Source organism: Monodelphis domestica, chromosome 8 (assembly GCF_027887165.1).
Source record: "Monodelphis domestica isolate mMonDom1 chromosome 8, mMonDom1.pri, whole genome shotgun sequence".
Taxonomy (NCBI): Eukaryota; Metazoa; Chordata; class Mammalia; order Didelphimorphia; family Didelphidae; genus Monodelphis; species Monodelphis domestica.
The window spans coordinates 173,641,210-173,667,769 of NC_077234.1; positions in this window are offsets into that span (position 1 = coordinate 173,641,210).

Sequence of the window (26,560 nt, forward strand, 5' to 3'; positions counted from 1 at the left end):
TGTAGAAGGTGTTCTGTGAGCTCTGTCAGTGGATGTATTGCCCCCTTGTTCTAGAATCTCTGGGCAATTTTCTTTGATTATATCTTGTATCACCATGTCCAGTTTGGTGTTTATTTCTGGCTTTTCTGGGAGTCCAATTATTCTTAAATTTTCTCTTCTCCCCCTGTTTTCCAGATCTATCACCTTGTCGGTGAGATATTTTATGTTCTCTTCTAATTTCTTGGTGTTTTGGCTTTGCTTTATTAGTTCTTGCTTTAAAGCCTGGTTTTCTTTTACAGTTTGGTCAAACTGGTTTTGTAGATGCGTGAATTTCTTTTGCATCATTTCCCACTTTTCCTCCCAGAGGGCTTCCATCTTTTTGGTCCTTTCTGATTCAAATTCTTCATGTGTTTGTGGAGAGTTTCTATTTCCTTTGGAAGATTTTGGAGAATTTTCTTGTATATCTTCTTCTATCTGCTCTGTATTTTGTATTTTGGCTCCATAGAATGTGTCCAGAGTCGCCCCTTTCTTCTTATTTTTCTTGGTATTTTGGGGCTTCTGTGCTTCTGTAGAGTTTGTCATCTCTGAACGTGGAGGATTGGCTTTTCTTGTCTTTGTCTGGTGATCAATGGCTTTAGTCCTGGGCAGATGTTGGTTCTATGAGCGTTCCCTGGGTTAAACTGAATATGCCTCACTGGAACTGGAATGGAAGGGTCGGACCACGAGGCCACACTCTCCCCCTGGCTCAATTTCCGGAAGTTGCCTTCAGAATCCCTGGCCGTGAGGCTGTTTCGTCGGCCTGCGGGGGGATGGGCTGCCGCTTCCCCAAGCTCCGACAGCACAGACTTTCACTGAGACTTGGATAGCAGGATCCAGCCCGTGAGGCTGTCTTGCCCGCCCTGAGGGTTGCTGTTGTTTTGACCAGCTCTCTGCAGCGGAGGCCCCAGGCAGTAACTTTCACCTGGACCAACCAGCTCTTTGCAGCGGAGGCCCCAGGCAGTAACTTTCACCCGGACCAACCGGCTCTCTGCAGCGGAGGCCCCAGGCAGTAACTTTCACCCGGACCGACCAGCTCTTTGACCAACCGGCTCTTTGCAGCGGAAGCCCCAGGCAGTAACTTTCACCCGGACTGGGACTTGGGTAGAAGACCCTGAGGGTTGTTGTTCCTCAGACCCTGCTCTCTGAGCCCGGCGCGGCTGCCGCTTCCGGGAGCCTTGGACTCTGCGCTCCTACCCCTGAGGTCCGAGGGATCTCGGGTTCTGGCTTTTAAGGGGAGCCGTACCTTTTGAACCGGGTCCAGGTCCAGGAGGAGGGTTCCCAGGGTCTGTGCTGTTGATCGTTTTGAATTTCGGCGCCTTAGGAGCTTCTAGTTTGAGATCGGTCGGGAAGGGTTTTCCGGAGATCTGAACTTCAGCTTTCTCTAAGCCGCCATCTTAACCGGAAGCCTAAATGAGCATATTCTTTTTAATATTTTAAAATTTGTTATTTAATTCTTTATTAAGTTTGCTCTCAATAACTAAAATCAACTTTAGAAATATTAGAATCATATTTTTAAAATTTCATCAGCCAGAGCTTTGTGGTATTTGCTGTCAATTCATTTATACCATTGTGTAGAAACATCATTTATTGAATGAATTGACTATACACAAAAAGAGTACCTTGAATTAAATATATATATATATATATATAATCAATTACAAAAAGAGAACTTAGAAATTATCAAATTCAAATGCAGCCTTATATATGAATCTTCTCCCTAATATCACTCAGTTTTCGAGCAACATCTCCATCAAATCTTCTAGTGACAGGATATTCTGTATTTCCTGAGGAAGTCTGTTTCATTCTTGGATAGTATAAACATTAGTATATGCTCACACATATTGAGTCCAAATTGACATTCCTTTAATTTTTCAGTCATTAAATTTTGTTGTAACCTAAGATGCCAAGTAGAATAACCATAATTTCTCTTCCTTGCAATAACTCTTCAAATAGTTGAAAACAGAGACTCTCAATTACCTCTCCTCAATTTGTTTTGCCATCTTGGAATATTTCCCTTTTAACAGTTTGTTTCTTTCTTTCTTTTGCTCTTTTCCCCACTTTGGAAACTCTACTGAAAAAAATATTAGATCTATCTTGTGCTAAGGCTTCTATGAATGTAGGAAGCAGGATGACCTACTCCCACATGAAAACCTATTTCTAAATGTGGGTATGAGATATTCACATAGATTTGTTTCACCCACCCACACCTGTCAAAAGTGTAGATATTGTAGCCTATTAACAAACAGGAAACTCTAATCACCCATCTGATTCCATCTGGAAAGTAAAAACATTTTGAAATTGCTGAACAACAATTCCATTTCACCTTGAATTGTCTGAACAATTCACAGCACAATCATAGGGACAAGATTGGCATGATGAAGATTCCATAGTATGGATAAGTTTCACTACCGTGAGGATTTTCTTCCTCTAAGGCACACTTTATTGAATGCATTTTTCCATTTGAATCATATTTTCTTAATTTAGGCCCTTGAAATTTGAAAAAAATGTAACTATTTTAATCCATTTTATTTCATGAAATTAAAGACATTATTCTGAGGAGTCGACAGGTTTCACCAGATTGGTATAGGTCTAGAAGACACATTAAAAATGAATTAATAAATAAGAACCCCTTCTCTAAGACTGGCTCCTGACCAAAGCCTCTAACATAAGCGAAAGTCAATTCTCAGTAATTATTTTCTTGCAGTCTCTCCCTCATGATAATCAGAAGCCTAAGTATGATGTATACAACCCCAGCAACATAGTATTTTTTATTTTTGAAAAAATCATCACAGCAAAATAAAAAGGACTCATGATCAAGAAGATAGCTACTTTTTGATAAACCCATAACTACAACAATATAAGAAATGAATCACACACACACACATATATGTATATATCTGTAGTCCATTGCACATCTTCAGGGATTGTGGAAGACTAATGTAAAGAGGAAAGAAAATGCTAAAAATTATCAGTTCTTATAGCCATTTATAAACATCAACTTAACTATTGATCTCTGAAGCCCGATACTACTAATGACTATCTCTGGGCATGCTACTTGAAAGAATGAACCATACACATTTAAAAATTCTTTCCATAAACCAAAGCAGAAGAATGAATTATTCTTTTTTTCTCCAGGAAATTCTCTCTTGAATTCTTTGGATATAGAGTATTTCTTCACTGAAAAAGATGTTCCCTGACTACCAGCTAGTTTCTTCTACCATTCAAAGATTTTTTTTTTCCCTTGGGAGTTAGTTTTAAGTCATTTATCACTAGTTTCTATTTTGTGCTTGTTATTTACTTTATTTGGTATATTCTAACTGTTTTGAGGTGATTAAAAAAAACTAGTTTTAAAGGTTGATAGGTGACATAACAACGAGAGTGTTGGACTTGGAATTCGGAAGAACTGTTTGAATCTTATCCCTTAACTGCTTGACTATAGAAGTTGCTTAACCTTTCCAATCTTACTTTTCTCATCTGAAGGAATTGAGGATAAAAATGCCCATGCTAAGCAATCAATGAATCAACATTTAAATCTTTTTACTTAATTTCAATCAAGCTGACATGGTAATGGATAAAATGATCTTGTATTATGTCTCTCTCTCTCTCTCTCCATACATGTTATTGTGGGATATTTGTATTCATGAACATTGTAAGTGGATGAAGTAAATTTGAATGAGCTTACAGAAACAACAATGTACAAAAGCCAATGGATCAAATACACGATGTGTAAGGATCAAAGATTTAAACTTCAGATGCAATCTTCTTAAACTATATTCCCACATCTTTTTGAGTGAGTGGGTGTTCAGGTGTTGACAATGTTTTCATTTTGATAAGTACCATATTAATTCCTGTTGAATATTGAGCTACTTTAATGCTCTACTTTTAGATTCCACTCAAATATGCTGCAATTTGGTGTGTTCCCTGGGGAGAAGAAAAAAATGAAATTCTCTTTCAAACATTTACTCAGAAGTTTAAGAAGAATGTTAGGAAAAGACTTGTTTGAACTAAAAAAGAAAACCTCAAATACCATTAACCAATTTATGAATCCAAAGAAAAAAATAAAATTAACTAAATACAAGTGAAATTAATTTTAAAAAGGAAAGACACTTTAAGAATTGAAGTAGAAAATCAGGGAAAAAGAGGCTGTATTTCATTCTCATTACATATACCACTGTTGAGTGGTCAGAGTAGTTACTAACCAATGAGACACTTGAAGTGGGTGATTTTTCAAGTCAGCTCCCACAGGAACAAACTTAAAGAAGGAAAGAATCACAATTAATTGTAACCATATTTGTGAGGTGTTTTTTTGTATCCTCTTTCTCCATATTTATCATTTTCTAATGCCTAGTGATTCTTTTTATTTCAGATCTGAAAATATGATGCTTTCTTCCCAAAGAGCTAACAGATGCAGAAAGTGCAACCTTTCCTAATTAACTATAAAATATGGTCAAGCACTATGGAAGCAATGGCATGCAATGTAAAATGCTAGACGAGATCATCCACATGACATCTTTTATTTGGGCTGAATGTAGAAGTGCAAGGTAATACAGGAGCCCCTTTGAGAGAAATGAGTTATGATTATTCTCTCTGAGAATTAAGCAATTGTTCAAGTTTAATGTCAACAAAAACTTTATTACTTCTGCCCCTGCTACAAAAGAAATGCTGCCACTGCAAAGGGTTTCTAAGTGTTTCTTTGTTACGGACTCAATTTTCTGGGCTTGATTTGTTCTAACCGCCATTTTAGGTTACAAATGGTATCCACTCTCATTGTACACAAGTTGTCAGTTCAGCTAAAAATGAGTTCTACAAAACTGTATGTAGCTCTTAAACTGTATAGTATGGCCTCACACATGAAAAAAATCTAAAGAAATTCCATTTAGAACATTAAGTGGCTCACTTAAAATGACTGGAGCCATGGCATGTTATTTTTCCTTCCCAGCACTAACTGTGCCTATAAAGTCAGAAGTTTTGTGGTCTGTTCCATAACTCTAGAGCTACACACAAGTTTTGAGTTTTATTCACAGAGAGAACACCATGAAGTGAGAGGTGATGTGAATATAAAACCTGATTCCTTTTGAATATTTTGACACTCTTTGATTAGAAAAAATCCTTATGTCTCATTAATTTTTATTACAGTTTGTGAAATTTAAGCAATGGCACTTGTCTAAAAACTAACATTTGAGCCAAGAGAAAACATTCATTTCCAGTCCTGTTTTTAATAGACACCTAAATTTCTCATACATATTGCATACCTCTAAAATGATTGAGCTCTCAATTTGTTCAACTCAGTACAATTAAAGCCTACTTTTCTCATCAATCAGCCAATAACAATTTTAATTCATGCTGCTAGTTGATAAAAGAATAAAACACAATAGCACATTTCTCTGTTGCTGGGTGGCATAGTCCAAATCATTGCAAAGAATATAGAAAATAAATGGTACAAACAAGTCAAGACACTGGCCTGTTTTTGAGGGACATTATGACAGAATAGATAGAGACCTGTCTTCAGTCAGAGAAACTTCACATCAAGCCCTGCTTCTGACACATTAACTATCAGACCCTGGCCAAATCTCTTCACCTCTTAGTGTCCTTATTTTGACAAAAAGTTGAAGAATAAGTGACTGTGATTGGTAGAGTTTCTTCTTTGATGGTTCCCAATAGCAATACAATCACAAGTGTGGTCCAAAAAACAAAAGAATTGAAAATAGATCCATTAAAGGAGCTTCCATTAGCATGGGAACTGAGAAATAAGATACAAACCAATGGTTTCAGCCACTATGGGAAGCTTCAAAATGGTATTTGTTCATTTTAAAGAACTACTTATCTATTATTTTATGGCAACAATTCAGAAAGAAAACTGTATTGAACTCTTATTAGTTGGTGATTGAGTTAGATACCTAGCACTCTCCAGTTTTTTTTTTTCCTGACTAATACGCTATCATAATAAGGTACTAGTGAAGAATCTAATTTTATTCTACTATTAACCTCATCCTCTCCTGTCACAAATGTTTCCATTTCCTCCTTTCTATATAATTTATATATATAACACATATATGTATATAATATATATATATATATATATACATATATATATATATATAAAATAGTATAATTTAGGGTGGTTCAAATAAAGAATGTCCTGAATTCATCCAACATATGTATGTGTATTAAAGTATAGACATGAAGATGGGTAAAAAGTGATTCTCCTTTTTATCATGATACTTTCAAAAAGCTCCTCTCAGCAAAAATGCTGTTTCATTTCTCCCACTGGTGGCTATTTGGGAAAACATATATTCCTGAGCTCAAAGGAAAAGAACTAATCCATTATGGCTTAGAGTATATAGCACATTATTTATCAGTTCATTTTGTATTTGAAGATTGGTCTTTTAACTGCATTAAAAACTATATCAGACTGATTATGAGAAATAATGCATATAGTTATGATTGCCTATTAAAGAATCAGCCATGGATTAGGAACACTAACTTTGATGGATTTGTGACTTCATTAGTTTTTCTTCATGATTCAGATGCAGAAAGACATGCCTTCCATTTTTTTCATTCCTTTTTCTTAAGTCCTCAGTAACATCTCTCATTTCCCTGTAACTGTTTTACACTGCTAATAATCTGATGGTCGTAAGGCAAAGGTTCGATATTGTCATTTCCCACAAAATAAGTTATTTGGGTCCTTATGTCCTCTATGAAAATACGAGGTCCTTTCTTGACATTTAAAGCCTTTTATTCTCTTACCATGTTTCCACAGATACATTCTATGATAAAGCTAACTTGAATATCGTATTTTTCCCCACCCCATATTCCACCACTTATTCTTTGTAGAGGTACTCACTCATCAGTGGGATATTTATGACATGTGCCACCACTCACTTCAAGAAGCTTGTCCTGGGGCAGCTACGTGGTTCAATGGTTAGGAGCCAAGCCTAGAGATGGGGAGATCTGTGTTCAAATGTGGAGTCAGAAATTTCCTAGCCATGTGCTACTGGGAAAGTCTTTTAACCCCAGTTGCCTATTCCTTACTGCTCATCTATTTAGGAACCAATACTTAGTATACATTCTAAGACAGGAGATTGGTTGTTTTGTTGTTGTTTTTAAGAGGCTTCTATTAAGACCATTATTTGTTATCTCTCTCATCCTAAAAAAACCAAAAATTTTATATATATATATATATATATATATATATATATATACACACACACACACACACACACATATGTATATACATGTGCTCTATCTATATATACATATGCAATATATATATGCATATATATATATATACACAGACATTAGTGTTTTCTATGAAAATAGTATATCCTTCCAGGCCAAGGCTTGAATGCAAATGGAATCTATTTAATTTTGGTATTTGTAACCCCAGTGCCTGACAGAGAGGAGGCACATACATGATAAATATTTGCTTGTTACTTTATTATTTGATGCACTAGAAAAAATAGAAAGATCTCTCCTCCACTCCTTTTAGTCTGGGTCCTTGTCATACTGCAGCTCAACCTCATCCTAGTACTCATCCCAGTCCCTGTCATCCTCCCCTACCTGCTCCCTTCCCTTTCCCCTCACCCTCCACCACTGTTCTTCCCCACTTCTTTCTTTTGGCTAAATTATTTTGAAGTGAGCATTCCTTTTTTTTTTTAATGACATGAGCACACAAAATTACAATTCGTTAAAATTTCTATTAATTATCTGGTTTGATGTAACTTAATCCTAACATTGTACATATTTATTATTTATTGGCATCCTAATGATTTCACCTGAAGCACATTGTTATTCAAGATGGAAACTTTTGAACTCGGGTATAATACACACAGAGTTTTGTAGCATCAAATAAGATGATATATAAAAGCACTTTGTGAACTAAAGTACCCAATAAATGACAGTCATCATGGCTGTCTTTGTTATTTCAATGAATTGATCAGTTGAGAGGCTGCATGCCATGCAGTCTCAGTGATATATATTTTCATTCATAGACATTAAAGATGTGATACCATTTCATATGTATAAGAGATATCATTATGATTATGGTTCAGATGAGGAACCTGAGGTTCAGAGGGGTTTAAATGACTTATCCAGAGTTACTCAATGTTGGGTTGGCATTTTGACCCCAGACCTTCCTGACTCCCATTCTAGCATTCTATCCAGTACACCAAGATTAGCTTCCCTTTGGCACATAACAAACTACAGATTTTTTAAGGGAGAGGTTCAATAATAGACTAAAAGACGACTACATAGCTTTTGGAGGAGTGATGAGAAAGGTTCCTATAAAGGCTTAAGCTGATTCCATATTATGACACTGAGGTGACCTTGAATTTTTGAAAATGATTCCAGCAGATTAAGTTCTGGAAAATACTACGAAGCTAAAAACATTCTGCATGTGGTTCAGCAGCAGACTGTGTCTATCTTTAGGGCACAAGTCCAACCATATTCAGACAATCTTATCACCAGAAAATTGGCCACCAGGTTATGGAATGACTCGACTACAGTAAATCATGACCTTTTTTTGTTGTTGTTCTTGCTGTTCATTATTCCCCATTATGTTGCAAACTGTGTTAGTGGGACAATGAAGATATCATGTATAATTTAATGTACTGAAATATAATAAAAATCACCTCAGAAGTAGGGTGGAATTCATAGCTAGCCAGCATAACTAAAATATATATTTCTTTCCAAAGTGAAAATATCAAAATTGCTTTTTATTTTTAAATTTTTGACCTTTATACTTAAGGGAGAACTCTTAAAAAATAAAACAAAACAAAAAGTCACAGTATGCTAAATCATCTGATGCTTAAAGTAAAAAGTTGCATTTTCTCATTCTCCTTTGAAAGCCACATTTTTACAAGAAGTCAAGTTTTCCATTATGTGTTTTCCAAGTTCTAGTCATAGCATATATCTAAAATATAATGTATTTTAATTGTTTGCTTCAGACACTAATATATATATATATAATATAATATATAAAATGCCCTTCAGAGAGTCCCTAACTAAAAGATAAATAAAGTACCTCCAATGTTTCCCATTTTATAGTAACTTTCTTAAGGCAGGTACATGAATAAAAGATGATTGGGTGTCTAGGTTTCATCATGTTGCCTTATAGTAATTTTTTTTCCTTTCTAAAGACTGGTGAAAAATATTTTTGGAAGTCACCAGGATGAGAATTAAAGACAAAGTGACAACTTCATTTAGAATTCTCTACCTCTGGATTTTATATGTAAAACTTTAAGGCTAAATAGCCTGCTTTAAAATTTAAGACATTTTAATGTTGATCATTTTTAGTTTTTAAACTTGAGTAAAATCAAGCATTCTTTGATAATAATAGGAAATAGGAATAAGAAAGAATACATGATATCATGGAAGATTTAAGATGGGGCAGATTTTCAGGACCATGTATTAATATTACTAATACAATATTATATTGTACATAAGAGCACAGTGTCAAAGAAAAGAATGCTGTAGTCCTGCTCTATTCTTAACCTAGTTACATATATCTGGAGTTTCATGCCAATTTAAGGTATATTTTCTAAAGGCTATTGCTAAACAAGAAAATATAGTGAAATAAAGCATTTCATAGTCAAAAATAAGCACAATACTGAATCATATAAAAACATTGAAGAAACTAGTTAGGTTAGCCCAGAAAAAAAAGAAAATTTGGGAAGTTTTTCCTTCAATTATTTAAAGAATTCTATAACAGAAGAAAATTTATACTTTTTTGCCTTAATCCAACTAAAAGTGATAGGAAAGTTTTGAGGTAGCAGATATGAACTCAATGACAAACAAAACCCTCCCTTAACAAGTAGAGTTCTCAAAAACTTCTATGGATTGGCAAAGGAGTAATTGAGTTCCCTCTCCTATAGATATTCAATCAGAGGTTGAATGACACAAGAGAGAAATGTTGTAGGATCTATTTGTGTTTGATGAAAGAATTTAACTAGATGGCATCTAAATTCTTTTCTGGCTTGAATATTATTTAAATTTTGGATGATCAATCAATCCACACATATTTATTAAATTTATTAAGTACATACTATGTGACAAGTACTTTGCGAAGTGCTAGAGATACAAATATAACGATTGAAATGATACTCACAGAAGTTACATCGTAACAAAAGAGAGGGAAAGTTCAGAAAGAAATGCTTGTTATTTCTTACTGATTAGCAAACAAGAAATCAGAACTGTCATTCTGTTACTCTGAACTCAGAAAAAGAAGAAAAAATATGACCAAAATGTATGTTTACCTGTTAAACCTGTTGGTTATGTAGATACTTTGTTTTGGATACCTTGTTCTTCAATTTTTCCTGAATTTTCTTGGCAATAGCAATTCTTCAGAGCTGAACCACTGAACAGAAGACAAAAATGGGCACAATTAGATTTTTTTTAATTTACTTGTGAGTTTCCTCTTAAAAAAAGGTAATAATGACTTTTATCTTTTTCTCTGCTCACAGTTCAATTTGGGTTGTATTTATTTTGTCTCATTACTATGATTCTACATATAAATTAAGAGTGATTCAATAAACATAAATGCCTGAATAATGAACAAAAAGTAATTTTTGTTTTAAAATGATTTTCTTTTTTGCTACTCTTCATGGTGTTTTAAGACAAATTTTAACATGGTTCAATTTCCAGTTGAAATTAAAATTAAATATCTCAATGGATATTGGAATACATTTATGTACCTTTTTATATGGAACCAATTATTTCCATAGGTGGTAAAGTGAACAGAACTTTGAGCCTGAGTTCAAATCTAAGACTCAGAAAACCCCTAGCTATATAACCTTGGACAGACAAGTCATTTGACCTTTGTAAGCCTCAGTACCTCAACTGTAAAATGAAAATAATGACATCTACTTCACAGGATTATTGTGAAGATCTGATGAGATGATACTTGTAAAAAAAAATTAACAGGGCCTAACAGACTGTCTGTCTGCCTCTCTTTACTATTGAGAATTCTGCATCTTGAAGATACTTATTTTAAATGTGAAATTTCTCAGTCTCAATTTTGATCTTTAAACAGAGAACCTACTTTTTGATGATTAAAAACTAGGATTTTATAATTTAAAGAAATAAGGATGTAAATTTTAAAAATATACAAGTTTTAATTTATATTATATATCTAGTTTTAATTTAAACACTTGGCATATCCCAACAGTACAATTAGATTGACAGATACTTATGATACTTTAGAGTCTGTTCAGTTTCTTTCCTCCACATGTTCAGATAAGGCACTAAGATAGTTGATAAACGCGTTTCTATCGTGCCCAATAATTCCTTCTACTTATCAACTACAATGAGTCATTGAGAAACATTATAGCAACACATTTTTCATGATAGTGAAGAATGAAATACTAGTCCATGCTGTATTATTATAAAGAAAATTATTTGACTATGCAGTATAGGTTCAGCTGTACTCTAATTAGATAGTTTTAAAATTATGCATACTCTGGTATTTTCTATATAGATTCTCTTATTTGACATGACTGTCTTAAAGTGTACATCAACAGAGATTCTAGAATCATCAGAACATCACAGTATCATTTTTGTTATTTGTTATTTTTAGTTAGAGTTCTGAATTCTCTCCCTCTCTCCAACCCCTCCCAAATCTATTGAGAATGTGAGAAATAGGATATCTACTATGCTTATAAAATCATATAAAACATATTTCCACATGTAATATTATTTTAAAAATAAAGTGAAAAAATATATACTTCAATATGCATTCAGAAGCTTATCCGTCTTTTCTGTGAGTGGTTATAGCCTTTTTCACCATGAGTCCTTTAAAATTTTTCATGAATTATTTTATTTATCAGAATAGCAAAGTATTTCATATTTGATCTAATATAATATTGAAGTTACTCCATACAAAATAGTTCTCACTTCATTTTGCATCAGCTTGTACAAATTTCCCCAGGTTTTTCCAAAATTTTTACCTGTCATTCCTTATAAAAATAATATCCCATCATAATAATATTATAATAACTTGTTCAGCCATTTCCTTTTTTGGTGAGAATCCCTTTGATGGCCAATTATTTGCTACCACAAAGAATATGTATATATGCATATGTATATATATATATATATATATTTTGGTACATAAGATATGTTTTCAATGAAAGCCTTAATTTAGATAACACTCAGCTATGTTTACATATTATTTTTATTTCGTAACTATACATTAAATTTTTTAACACTACCAAATTAGCAAAATTGTTCAAAGCCAAGAAAGACAATCTTCAACATAATACAGATAGTGTTTAAAATTTACCTTTGTGATAGTGGTTAAGTGGTTAAGAGAAGTAATGTTTTCTCATGCACTAAAATTACACATCCTAAATTCTTGTGATAAATGATTTGAGGGTCTTTGAGGTCTCAAGGGTCCTGAAAGATCATTATGACTCACTGTTAAGATATTGAACTAAAAAAAATTGGATCAAAAGAATGTGTGATTTGATTGCTATACATTCATAGTCTAATAATGTTTGCTACAATAAATGCTATTCTTGAATTGCATTATTATATTATATTATGTTACATATTATATGTACATTACATATTATTATATTATTGCCATGTTTAAGGAAAATTTCACCTGATCACCAATATTCTGGTGCTAGTTATCTCCAAATGTAGCTCTTTATTTGATGACAAGCAAATAATTAACTTTGGTCCCATACTCTAAGCCTTTCTATTTTGATAAAAATTGCCAAAACTTGTACATCATTTGTATAACTTATGAAAATACAATGAACAGCTCTATGCCATAATATGGCCGGGGGTAGGAATTTAGTACATGATGACTAATTTTACAAAAGTACTGAATTTACTTGAAGACATTAAAGATAGGGGAAAGAAATTACCAGTAAGTATTTGTAGTAGCTCTGTATATTGTGCAAAGGAATGGAAAATGAAGGGATTTCCACCAATTTGAGAATGGCTGAACAAGTTGTGGCATATGCTTGTATTGGAATACTATTGTGCCAAAGGAAATGAAAAACAAGATGATCTCAAAAAACACAACTGGAGAGACTTATATGAAGTGATATAAAGTAAAGTGAGTTGAAGTAAGCAGAATGTTATACACAGTAATAACAATATGGTTTGATGATCAACTGTGAATGATGTAACTATTATTAACAAGGCAAGAATTTAGGGCAACTGGAAGAAACTCATAAGAAAAATAAGAAAAAGGTAATCCACTGTCATAGAAAGAACAAATGGAGTCTAAAAGTGCATTGAAACATAAGAGTTGGGCCTATTGACTGGACGTTTCGGGTTCAAATCTAGGTCTCAGATGCTTTCTAGCTTTGTGAACTTTGGGATAGTCATTAACCTCAATTGCCAAACCCCTATACCTCTTTTTTCTTGGAACTGATAATGTTATTTCTAACACAGAAGATAAGAGAAAGACAGACAGAAAGAAAGAAAGAAAGAGAAAGAAGGAAAGAAAGAAAGAATGAAAGAATGAAAGAAAGAAAGAAAGAAAGAAAGAAAGAAAGGAAGGAAGGAAAACAAACAAAGAGAAAGAGAGAGACAGAGGTATGAAGGGAGGGACAGATGGAGGGAGGAAGGAAGGAAGCAAGGAAGGCAGGAAAGAAGGAAAGGAGGAAGGAAGGAAGGAAGGATGGAAGGAAGGAAGCAAGGAAGGTAGGAAGGAAGGAAAGAAGGAAGGAAGGAAGGAGAGATAAATGTATGACTATTTGGATCTTGGTGAACAATAAGAACTAAAAGCAACAGTACATTTGACCCCATTATATGTGATACCACAAATGTGCATTCTCATCTGAACCTATATAGTATCCATGCCAACTATCAACCCAGAAAAACACCAATGTCTTTCTATCAATTCTCAGTGTAAGAAAATGGTCCAAATAACTTTGATCTTATCTTTTAAACTCTATAGACCTTAATCCTAATGTGTCTCTTTGGCATTTTATCAGTTGTCTCCTTTCAATATCTACAGTTTGAAACTCCTAAGAGAGTAATTGGTTAAAAGAGGGATAATTGGACTCAGGGTTGGACTTCATAGTAATTATCTTACCTAGAACCATAGGCTGAGGACTATTAGGCTCCCTTACTTCTATATACCCAGAGTTAATGAACTCGCCATTCATTCCAGATGGCTATTATCTATACTGCTATACTACACTGAACAACCTAGCTACCTAACTTAATGAAAAGGACACTGGGACAAAAGGGATAGAGTATCCTTGGATAAATTTGGCAATACAGAGGATATAAAATGATAAAAATAGGTTTTTAAAGCATTAAACATTTGGAAAAACTTTTTAAATACAGTACTATATTTGTATAAATATACATGAAATATAAATATGTATATGTAACACATATATAGACATTTGGAATTTATTATACAAACATTTCTTTGTATTTTAGAATTTACTTGAACAGGTTCAGTTTTCAACATACACACTAGGGTGTTCCAGTCATGTCTGTCTTTTTCTGACCATATTTGGCATTTTCTCTGCAAAGATCATGGAGTGTTTTTTAATTCCTTCTCCATTTCATTTTATGTATAAGGAAATGTAGACATGCAGGGTTAAGTGACTTGCACAAAGTCATGCAGTTAATAAGTTTCTGATTCAAGCCAAATTTGGACTCAGGAAGAGGAGTCTTCCTAGCTCCAAACTTGTCTTGTGTAGAGTAAGGAGGAGAGACTCTATGTTTGGGATGTTAGGCTGATTGACAGATTCAGCCTGAAGAGTAGTGGAGGAGGGGAAAAAACAATGCTGACAGTTCTTAGGAGTATATAGAACTTTGAAACCAACTGACAGGACTTACTTCCAGCCTGGGAAGTGAGAGAGGAAGGTGGATTTTCTGGAAGCTGAGCCAAAAGCCCATCCAGTTGGGACCTATCTTCCTTCTGGGACCCAAAAATAGCTACACTAAGACTCTTTAACAACAGCTACCTGAATTTTCAAGAGGGATTTAGTTTCACCTCTCTCTGGCCAGAGCCAACCAGATCCTTCCCTGGGATCTCTCTCCCTTACCTCTTCCTTGAATTGTACCTTGGGATTTATTTAGCTTTAAGAGTAGAATCAAGAAACAGTGGACAAAAGAGTGGTCAGGGCCCCAGAAGCCTCTGGCCTCCAGACTCTGAAGCCTAATCTGCAAGAGGGGTAACCCTTAGGGCTTCCCTTCACCCACTTCCCTTTTCCCTCAGACCTCTGTCATTACCTGCCTCACTTAACCCCAAATAAATAATTTAGAAATATTTGGACTTTGGGTTTGCACCTGTCTTAGATAATCGAACAAGGGGATTAGATTAAAAAAGTTGTGACAGGATTTCAAGTTGAAATCCTGTCCTTATTGGTGGCAACCCCAAAACCTGGGCATGTCATATCTTTCACAAGGAGGGGGTTGATTCCAAACTCCTGTGACTCAGTATCTCTGACCAAGGAAACTGCCATTCTTTCCTTGACAGTTGGCCATATCTAAAACCCGAGGGACTGACAGTTGAGGTCCCCTTGGGCAGTGGAAAGTACAAGAGGTCATCTTGTCTCACAGAGACATATTTGACCTCAAGGGCCCTAAGCTCCTCTGAGGGGGCATAGTGCCACCTCATTGAATCAGTCCCTCTCGGGTCTCCTGTCCTCCATTTCTCAAGACAACATCTCATTGCAGTCACCTCCTTTCCAAGGAGACAGTACCTGGCTTACCTCTTCCCATAAGTAACAGAGGAGAGACGCAATCCCTTAACTTTCTCTCCCCTCTTTCCCTCCTTCCTTTTATCTCCTCCATTACACATGTTACCCGCTGTGCCACCTAGCTGCCACTATAAATATCTTATGGAGTGTTAATCAGTACTTTACTTTGCCTAACAAGAATCTTTTTGAAATAGCGAAAAGAATAGGCTTAAGAAGCAAAAGTTACAAAAATCTTTAAGAATCATCAAGAAAAGAGGTAGACAGGATACTTAAACTTGCATACCAGAAAATACAGGGGAAGAGAATTAAAACATTCCTTGTACTGTTCTGTATTTTCTAAAGTTTAGTTCAGCACTCCTCTTACCTCCTAAGGGAGTGTTGTATATTCAGAATTTCATACATTAAAAAATTTTGGACTAGGGGTGTTTTTTTTAAACATGGCAAATGTACACAAAACTGGTGAGGTGGGATTCCATCTGATAATGAAGAAGGATTATAATTCTCCATGTTTCAGAGAGAAATGTTTTTATGTAATTTTGGGAGCAAATAATATTAGTTTTTACATTAATGGAAAAGAAGGTAATAATTGTAGTTACTGTTGGTAAATATAAACATAATTGTGTTTGAACTATGGGATGAGTTAAGATAGTCATAAAAAAGCTATCCCTAAAGGCTTCCCCAATAAGCATACAAAATTATTGCAAAGTAGGCATATTAATTCTAGAAAATGGAAGTATTGTGGAGATAACAGTGACCCTCAACTAGTAAAACTTCAAACAAACAATGGAATTTACAGGGTGTCATATTTTTACTCAGTGAATTAGGGAAAAAATACCTTCCTAACAATTAAAGATAAGTTAAAATGATATAGATTGTCTCAGGAAGTAATAACTTTTAAATTCCTGAAATTTTTCATTCAGAAGGTACTTAAATATTTAATTGTTGAGGGTACTATGGAACGGATGCATATTTTAAGGAAAAGATGAACTGGATAACTTCTAGGAGAATTTACCTCATTGAAGAGAAATAGGATACACAAAAAATGAAGGCAAGATGTCATTATGTCTTAATAAGTTATAATTGTGAAGAAATCAAGGAATTAAAGAGAAGAAATAAGTAGAAAGCACATGAGAGAAGACAAATAAAATCCAATCCCAGAGTAATAAAATTATGAGAATATACTGCAGAACAGAGAGATGTCAAGAGAAAATTACTTTATGAAATTGTGTACTTCATAGGAAAACAAACATGTATAAGAGAAGTTCAGTTTTTTTTAAAAGCCTGATTTTTAATTTTACATTTCAAATTAGGAACCAGCATTTTAATAAGGAATCAGCATACATATATGAAAGGAACCAGAAACTCATAGTCTTTTTGCTTAGAATTCTATTTATTGATAACAATTGATTACTTGATGCTGTGTTTATCTTTGTCTCCTAGCTTTCACCTTCAAGAGAGAAGCTATATAATTTCAGATTAAGAGATCCCTAAAAAGATATAAGCCTCTGAAAAGAAGCAGATATGTAGAGGAGCCAGAATATATGTCCTCTCTCTGCCTCTGTTTCCGTTTCTCTGTATTGTTTGACAGTCTCATCTGTATAACTTCCCTAATTTGTTGTCATGGGCAAATGAGCATACTTTAATTTTGTTATTCACTTCATGTGATCTTTGTGGGACAAGCATTTTATGGAAAAGGAGTCAAGTCATGGATATATGGTTTGTAAACTTGGCTAAAGTGTTAATGGTTAGTAATCAAAACTGAATCTTGGACTTGAGAATTATTTCCCCTAGAATAACAATATTTGGGGAGGTTGATATAATGCTAACCTGATACCCCGTTTCAGGCTACGGCATTGTGGCTAGCTTCTGTCAACCATCTCCCATTTCAACACCCAACAGAAATCAGTCCCTCTTGGAGAAGGGTAGATACAGGAGACTCTAGAGATATTTATCTATACATCCCTGAGATATATACACATCCATGAAGACACATCTGTACCAACAACAGCATATACACATACATACATGTTGGTATGAAAATATTAAAAATCCCTGTGAAATTATATGCATATATATGCATAAATAAGTGTGTGTGTGTGTGTGTGTGTGTTCTGAAGAGAGAGTCAGAAAAAAGAGCCTGGGAAACCAAGAAAAGCCTAGTTATCATGCATACTAAATTTGGAAGCCAGGTCTTGTTTGAACTCCCAGGCTCTTGTTTCTAACTTCATTAACATTAAATACATAAGGCCATACATGTATACACACATATAGGCCATATAAACACACACACACGGCCACTCTCCCATTACTTTAAATATATGTGTATATTTGGACATGCATATATTATACATATACATATATATGTTTACACACATACACTCCCAGGCAAGCCTTCTAACACTTGAAATTTCAGAAAAAAGTATCTACCTGCATTGCAAAAAGGAATTTCCTTACTGATGATTGCTCTATATCAATTAAATTAGTGTTTTTTTTTATCAATCCTATATTAGAAAACATTTGTGCTAAAAATGAAATATTCTTAAGAAATCACTAAAATTCTTCAGAACTGTGATGAAAACAAAACTGTTTACAATCCATAGCTACATGCTTCTTTGAATAGTTACATTTAAAAAACTCAAATAAGTATTTCCTTTTTTAACAATCTCTGATCTTAAAATCTAAATAAACCCACTCATTTCCAGTGAAAATACTGATGATCAAACCATACAGACTTGTTAGAGATAATAAATACAAGTAAGCAAACACACATCTAATCTAAAAATGGGCTAACTGAATTCAACAAATTTTTGATACGTATAGTGCACAGAGCAAGGCCTTCTGATATTATGCAATTTGGATAAAATCAAGGGGAAAAAAGAATGAAATCATTTTTGGTTAAAGTTTCTTCCAAACTTTGACACTCTACCATAAAGATGCCTTTTCCAAAATGCTGTAACATGAATAGTTTGCTTAAAAGAGAACTTCATTGCCTCAAATTAAAATTTAGACTATTGAATAAATATTAAGTTATTTCTTCATATTTGGCTGAATGGAAACACAAAAATACTGAAGGCATGTGTGCCACTTTCACATATATGTGCACATACATGGACAGTATTATAAACTATGTATATGTCACTTAAATGATCTTAAATGGTGTATATAAAGTATCTGGGCTAGCTGATTCCTAATATACTTACTTGTCACTCTCCTAAAGTTCATTTAAATCAACATTTAAAAAGATCTCAGTTCTGGATCTGGGTATATGGACTTTTAACTACATGATAACTTTAAAAAAATAAACAAAGTGCTTATGTGTCATTAACACAGTCTATGGCAACAGACCAAATCAGTGAAGCAAAGGCAAAATTCTAGGGGAAAAAGGTTGATATGCAAGAAGTACAGCATTTTGAGAAGATCAAAACTATTTTAATGTAGAATAATAATAAAAATAGAGGGACTAAGCTTCTGGATTTCTTCCAGTAATAATGTTCCTAAATGTTTCACAGTAATCAATTGAGTGAATTCCCATTCATCACCTAGGCCAGGTCATGAAATAGAACTTTTTTTTTTCTTTTTGCATTTTAATCAAAAGGAAAATACAACTAATCATCATTTGCATACCAATGCAATGACTATTATTTCTCATTTTCAAAGGCACTTGACCAGGTCCTCACCAATTGGGGACATCAAGGATTGGGCTTAAAAGTTGAGTTGAAGTAGGGTTTGAGACCAATTGGGGCTCTTGTTAAGTGTAACACCAATATGATGATTTTCTAGGATTGTAGTCACTTGGGTGCCAAAGGACAAACAAACCAACCCATCTGGAAATGGAACCCACCAAAGGTCTCTTGCCTATCAGAACTGAGATTTAACAAATGAGTGACCACATCACAGTCAGCCAATGGCTGAGATAAGGAGACAAAGTCTTAACAAACAAACAATGCATTAGTTTAACATTTTGAATCAGAGAGGAAAATTAAAAAAAAAACAAAAAAGAAGAAAACAGATGTGTGTGTCTGAGAGAGAGAGAGAGAGAGAGAGAGAGAGAGAGAGAGAGAGAGAGAGAGAGAGAGAGAGAGAGAGAGAGAGAGAGATGGAGGGAGGAAGGGAGAGAGAGAATAAAATTAACTAAGTTAAAAGAACTATATATATATATATTCCACTTAAATTAAGTGTCATTTTTTTGGATTTTGGATATTGTTTCACTAAGGTCCTGATTTTAAGGATATAGAAAAGGAAGAAAAACTGTGGTAAAGGTAAAGAATATAGATAGAAGTACTTTGACTCAAAGGGCAAATCCAAACAAAAGGTAAGCCAGTAGGAAAGAAAATAGAAGAATTCCCTAGCCTGAAAATCCCCAGTGTGTTAAAGGAAAATATCTTTTGTTCACTAATGTTGTTTCAAGGAATTTCCTCAATTCATTTGCTAGTTCTAATTGGTAACAGGGGGTTAATGCGAGATTTGAGCATTTGAATATGAAGTGTGTGTGTCCTTAATCCACCAAACGCTTTTACATTTTGTTTATTCACAACCCCACAGAGATCAATATTGGTTAGTCTGGCTTTGTTTTTATATTTATGGACTCAAAGCAAAACCAGAATTTTTTTTTAAGTTAAAGTTGCCTGTAGAAAAAAAAAAATCTATTAAACTCTAATTACATCTTATAGGTATATAATACAGCTCAATATATTTTAAAATAATCTTTTTAAAATATGATAAATCTGAAGAAATATAAAAATATTTTAATAATGTCTATAATATACAATCAAATTGGTCCTGCCTTTGACTAGTTCATTTTTTTTTTTGCTACCTTAGAGCAGAGCATTGGATTCAACTCAACTGTGAGGCAATATCAAATGGAAAGATTATATAGCCAGAAGAGATAATTAAAATGTAAGGTAATAAAATTAAGTAATAGATTCCCAAAAATCTTGGCAAGCTAAAAAACTAATCTGGATTTAACAAAAGACAATTTAATGATTTTAAGATATAAAATTCTATATTTTGATAGAAAGAGAAAATAAGATGGCAAGTTCAGCATTGGAGAAATGTGGAAAAAACATCACTTGTGAGAAAAATCTTGGGATATTTTTGAACTACAAGGTCAATATAAATCAAATGGAATATGGAAGCTCAAAGCAATCATTTTATCTTAAGTTGTAGTAAGACAAGCACAGTATTCAGAATAAAAACAGTAAATAGTGCCAATTAAATTCAATTATTGCTTCACCAGACCATGTAAGGAATACTTCAATCAGTTCTGGGGTATTACATTTTTGGTCAGACATGAATAAAATGTAGATGGTTTGAAATCAACCAAATTGATAAAAAGCCTTAAGATCATGACATATTGGTTTTTCTAAAGGACTATGAGATTAACTGGGGGGAAAAACCATTTTAAGAAAAAGCAGGAATAATCCAATCTTCATATATGTGAAGGCTTGTATACAGAAGAGACTAGATCTGTTTTTCTTATCTTCAAAGAATAGAGCTAGCAGAAAAAGAGTGAATGTGTTGAAAGAAGTGATCACCAGTGGGTTGATAAAGCAAATACAGTGCTTAAATGCAAGAGAGAGGAGCCTCTCCAAGTAATTAGAGCTATCCAGAAGTGAAATAATACTTGAAGAAGTAGTAAGAAATCCCCCTTTTTCCATCCCCCCTACACAGTTATATTTGAACAAATGTTACATGATTACTTATGAAAATTTATCAGAAGTGGTATAAAAGAGATTCTGGTTTCAGATATGAATTGCATTAGATGACCTCATCAATACCCTTTTCTTCTTTACTTCCTCCCACCCTTTGTTTAGAGGATGGTGATATTTCTTCCTAGATTCTCAATTTAAGGGAGAAGTCAAGATCAACCTTTATTCCTTTCACCACTGACTAAACTCTTGAATATCTCTAAGTTGCCCAAGGATATTCTTCACCCTTTAAGAACACTTCACCTTTGGAACTTGTAGCTCTACAATACTCCCCTTTCTGTGTTGTGAAAGTGGGTTGAGAATGGAAAGGATTATAAATTTTCTAGTTCTTCATATATTTTTTCGACTTTGGGGATATCCCTGGTACTTTACCCATTGGTGATCCAGACAATGTCAGGGAGGATATATACAACCTGAGCTGGGCAGAGCTGAACTCTAAAATATGAACTCTTGCTTATTTTGAATATTTTTAAGGCATGATATCTTTCCATTCTCACCAAAGAGGTGGGTACAGATCAATTAGATGCAATGGTTTCTGTACCTCAAACTCATGTTGTTGAATTTTCAAGAAAGATATGATGTCCCACATATAAGTAGTCATGACCTCTTGTGGCCATCTAAATATTAACAAAATTTCTTCATTTTTGTATATACTTCAATAAAGCCTTAAAATATTTATTATCAATATTATTAATATCCTTCATGGTATCAAACCTTTAGATATTTGATCCAAGACTGAAATAATTTGTGGCAGTGACAAAATCTCTGACCATCTATCATGAATTAGAGAAAAATACCAAAGGATTGCGTCAATACCTGAGGATATTGGGTGACAGGAACATGGAATCATTTGAGTCCATCCTGCAATTTCTGAATGTTTCCAAGAATAGAAAAAGAAGAAAGACGAAAAGCCAAGGATACTGAGAAACCTAGTGTCCTTGTATAATACCAGGAACCTCTATAATATGTTAATAAAATTGTCTTCTCTCCTGAAAAACTGAGAACTTTTAAATATATGAAAACACAATGACCATTTTAGGAAAAGAGAAGGGTGGGTATGGTACAATGTACCATATGGTACAAACTTGAGACTAAGAAAAAAATGGTAATGATGAGAATGGGATTGGGGGAGGTCAATTTTTTCACTTATGTAATGGGCCAAACAACTCTAAAATGCTCTTTCTAGAAACTAGATTTCAATGGTTAAGCAAGAGATTAACCCACATTTCTTTCCCTCCTCTCTTCTCATCCCTTATGTGTTATCTCTTATGTGTTAAAACAATGTCAAATTTGGTGGTGATAAGTTACAAAATCTAACATAGATCCATGTTAGCTTATAAACACTTTATGTTGAAAAATATTAATGTTATGCTTTATATATTGATGTAGAAGATGTTTCAAAAGCCTTAGTATATTTTAGATATTCTTGGATTGTTTATGCTGTTTCTTTCTATTTAACAATTGAAAGGGGAAGTAGCCCCTACCAAAACTGGAGTCAGAAAAAATATTAGGTGTGACCTAAATAAATAAAATTCAGGGTTGAATCTTAATCAGAAGACATTAAGAACTGAGAACATTAGAGAAACAAAGTTTAATGAATATTTAGCTTATTGTTTTACACTATTCTAGATCTATAACTTGAATGGACACTGTCCCTCAGTTTCCTTGAACATCAGAATTCTCATCTATAAAAATAAGAGTTTGGATGAAAATAACTTTCTGTTTTAGAGCTATACTCATTTATATAGTGTGGCTTGCTATGCAAGGTGGGATTCCTTAGAATTATGATGGACCCTTATCACTGTTCCTATGATCCTAAACCAGACACCCACTGAATTAGATGTGAGGTTTTGCACATTATAAGTTATTTCTGAAGTGGTAAATATTCTGACTAATCTACATGCCCTCAGGAATGAAGACAATGCTAACAGATTGCTGATATCTGAAGGGACATATCTGAATGTTCAATCAGCCCCAAATAGTTGAATAAAATCAGTAGAAAGGCATTCCAAGAAAGTCTGTGACAAGATGAACCTGACAATCCTGTTTATTTTTCTTCTTCTGAAAGTAGAAAACTCCAGCTCATTGGCATCTTGTACATAAATTATAAATTTTCAGTAGTAAGAAGTTAGAGACAAACTTTTTTCTACTCTAGATTTTCACCAAGGATGAAATATAACTAAAAGACATTAGAATAGATACACTAATGAAATGAAATGAATTGTGCTTCTGGAATGATTAGACCCAGGGATGTAAGTAGAGAATTGATGGGGTCGCATTAATGTCCTGTCTCCATCACAATTTGCTTTTTGGTAGAAGTGGCCAAGGGTTCTATCATGACTGGGAAAGGCATGTATGTTTGTAGATCTCAAAAGAAATGTTAGGGCAAGGAACATTTCTAAGAAATCTCTCAGAATTAGTGGTGATGGTAAGGGACCATATTTAGAACTTTGCACTAAATTCTATTGTTCGACTCTATAAGTACTAATTTTGTCTGTAGCTGTATAATTTCAGATAAGTCAATCCTCTGGTATTTTCTCTAACTCCATGATAGATGGATAGAAATTCCAGCATTACTGTAAATTTATAAGTATATATACATATATATGTATACACATGTGTGTATGAATATATCCCTCCCTTTAGACTTGAACATTAACAATCTTAAGTGTATCTGGGACTCTGATTGTTGAGACACTGAAGGTTGCCCACTTTTCAGGATATTTTATATTGTTATTGAAGGACTCATAGCCTACTTAGTAATAAGATGTGAGTATATAGTAAAAAAGAGATTCACACTGAGACATATTACAGTTTTCCTAGCTTTTCAGGTATCACCTAGACCCCATGAATATTACTGTGAGAAGGCTATAAACACTCTCACATTCCCTACTGCCTCAGCCTGATCTAAGCTTGAGTCAAATCCCCTTTACACTCAATTCTTTGCCTTTAATTCACCTCCTGCCTTAATTCTATTATTTTACACTATGTCAGATGCCTTGGATCTAACCTAAGCCCTTAATTGTAAAAAAAATTTTTCCTTAATCTACCTTTTGCATTCCTACATTTGGGGGTCAGATTCAAGGGTGGGGTGGGGTGCTTGATCACAGGTGTGATTATTATTAATAATATGGAAATATTAATTATATTAATATTAATAATATGGAAATAGATCTTGAGCAAAGGCACATGTAAAAACCCAGTGGAATTGTGCATTAGATATGGGAGGGGGTTGGGGGAGGACTGGGAGAACATGATGTTTGTAATCCTGGAAAAATACTCTAAATTGATCAATTAAATATAATTTTTTAAAAAGTGAAGAAAAAATATGAAAAAAATAAAGAGACCATTTTTCTTGGGAAAACCTAGTGCTTTCTTTATCTCTTAGTCTCCATCCTTCATTAAAGTCACATGTCGGGACAAACCAACTGTGGTTGTGGTCGATCCTGTCAAACAGATCTTAGAAATATTCTGGTAATAAAACCAAGACTTGTAATAAGGCATTGACTTAGAAGTGCATCATTCTAAAACTACATTCAAGTAAATCCAGTAAATAATACCATAAAATAAATTGTAGATAGCAGAATAATCAGGCAGTAATAACTAATGTTGAATATTGATAATTTAGTCTGTTAAAATATGCATATAATTTTCAATAGTAGAAAATATGGTCTTTGGGCACAATCCAGCAAAAAAACAAAAGCAAAAACTGCTGTGTCACATAGAAGTTTTACAAGAAACTACCAAGACAATTAAAAAAAACAACTTTCACTTCTTTGGTGTCTTAACAAGTAAATTCAATCATATATTTATAGGATTAACACAAATTTATGAAAGTAGCTAGACTTGTATTCTGTGTCAGAGGGAGAAATGTATTTTAAAACATATCTTTAAGAATTAAAAGTTCTCCAAACACTAATATAATCTGCCTTTGGAATTGGTGTTTGAATAGCTATTCTATTGTGATTGTTGGGTTTTTTTTAAATATAACCCAACTTTTATCATTCTTCATTCTCATCTATTTCCTTTGCAATTGCCAGGATTTAAAAATTAAAGATCTTGAGTGTTTCCACACTGTTCCTCTAGCACCTAAGAGATGGCCTTTAACCTAATTGGAAAATCTTCTAAAGAATAATTTCCTTTAAATAGTAATGAGTTGAGTATCTTTTTTCCCCTCTAAACATCTGTGAATATTAGCAAGAGTAGTTTTATTTTATTTTCCTAAAATGGTACCTAAAATCAGAACCCACATTTAATTGATCAAATCAATCTGAAGGAAAAAAATTTGAAAAGAGCAACCTAAGCCACAATGAACAAATATCTTTAACCTTATAATCAATATTATATATATATATATACATATATATATATATATATATATATATATAACTCATGTTTTCCATGAATCATATTTATTGAGGCTTTGCCTTCTTCTTAGAAAGTTAAACAGATGTCTAATGAGCAGTGTGGCTCTTGGTATAAAGAACTTTAGACTATTGGTAATGCATTATCGTTCATTACTCTAGAGACTTAAAAAATCCTTTTTAATTTCCCGTTCTTACAGAACTTTACAGATTAGGTTTTGTTGTTGTTTTCAGCAAGTTAAGTGCCTCTTCCCTGAATGCCGAGGTAGATACTGAAAATGCATTTTAGCTCTTGGGATGTGGCCATTTCCTGTAAATATAGCCACATAGCAGTGTGAGGTTTAAAGGTTTATTTCTTTTCCATTTGAGAGGTTTACATTACACTAGTAAGGCTAAACACAGATCTGTATAAAGGACTTAAGGAAGAAGAATTAATTTTTGATGCTTCCTTTCTTAGGATCATAGATTTATAGCTCAAAAGCATTTTAAAGGTCATAAATTCCAATCCATATTTGGGGAAACTGAGGCCTTGATAAGTTAATTGCCAAGCTCTAAAAATTAATTTCTTCCTGAATATAAATCCTATGTTCTAACCACTTGAGTGGGAATCACTTTAAAATATAATTGGGAAATGCTTAAAAATACAACATATGAAATATTAATTTGTGGCTATGCATGCCATCCACATATATGGTTTCTTGCATGGGTGAGCATTAAGGTTTTAGAATTACCTTAAACTCCCTCTTTTTCATAAAGAAAAAAAATCTGCTTAGAATGTGGGGGGGGATGTGGA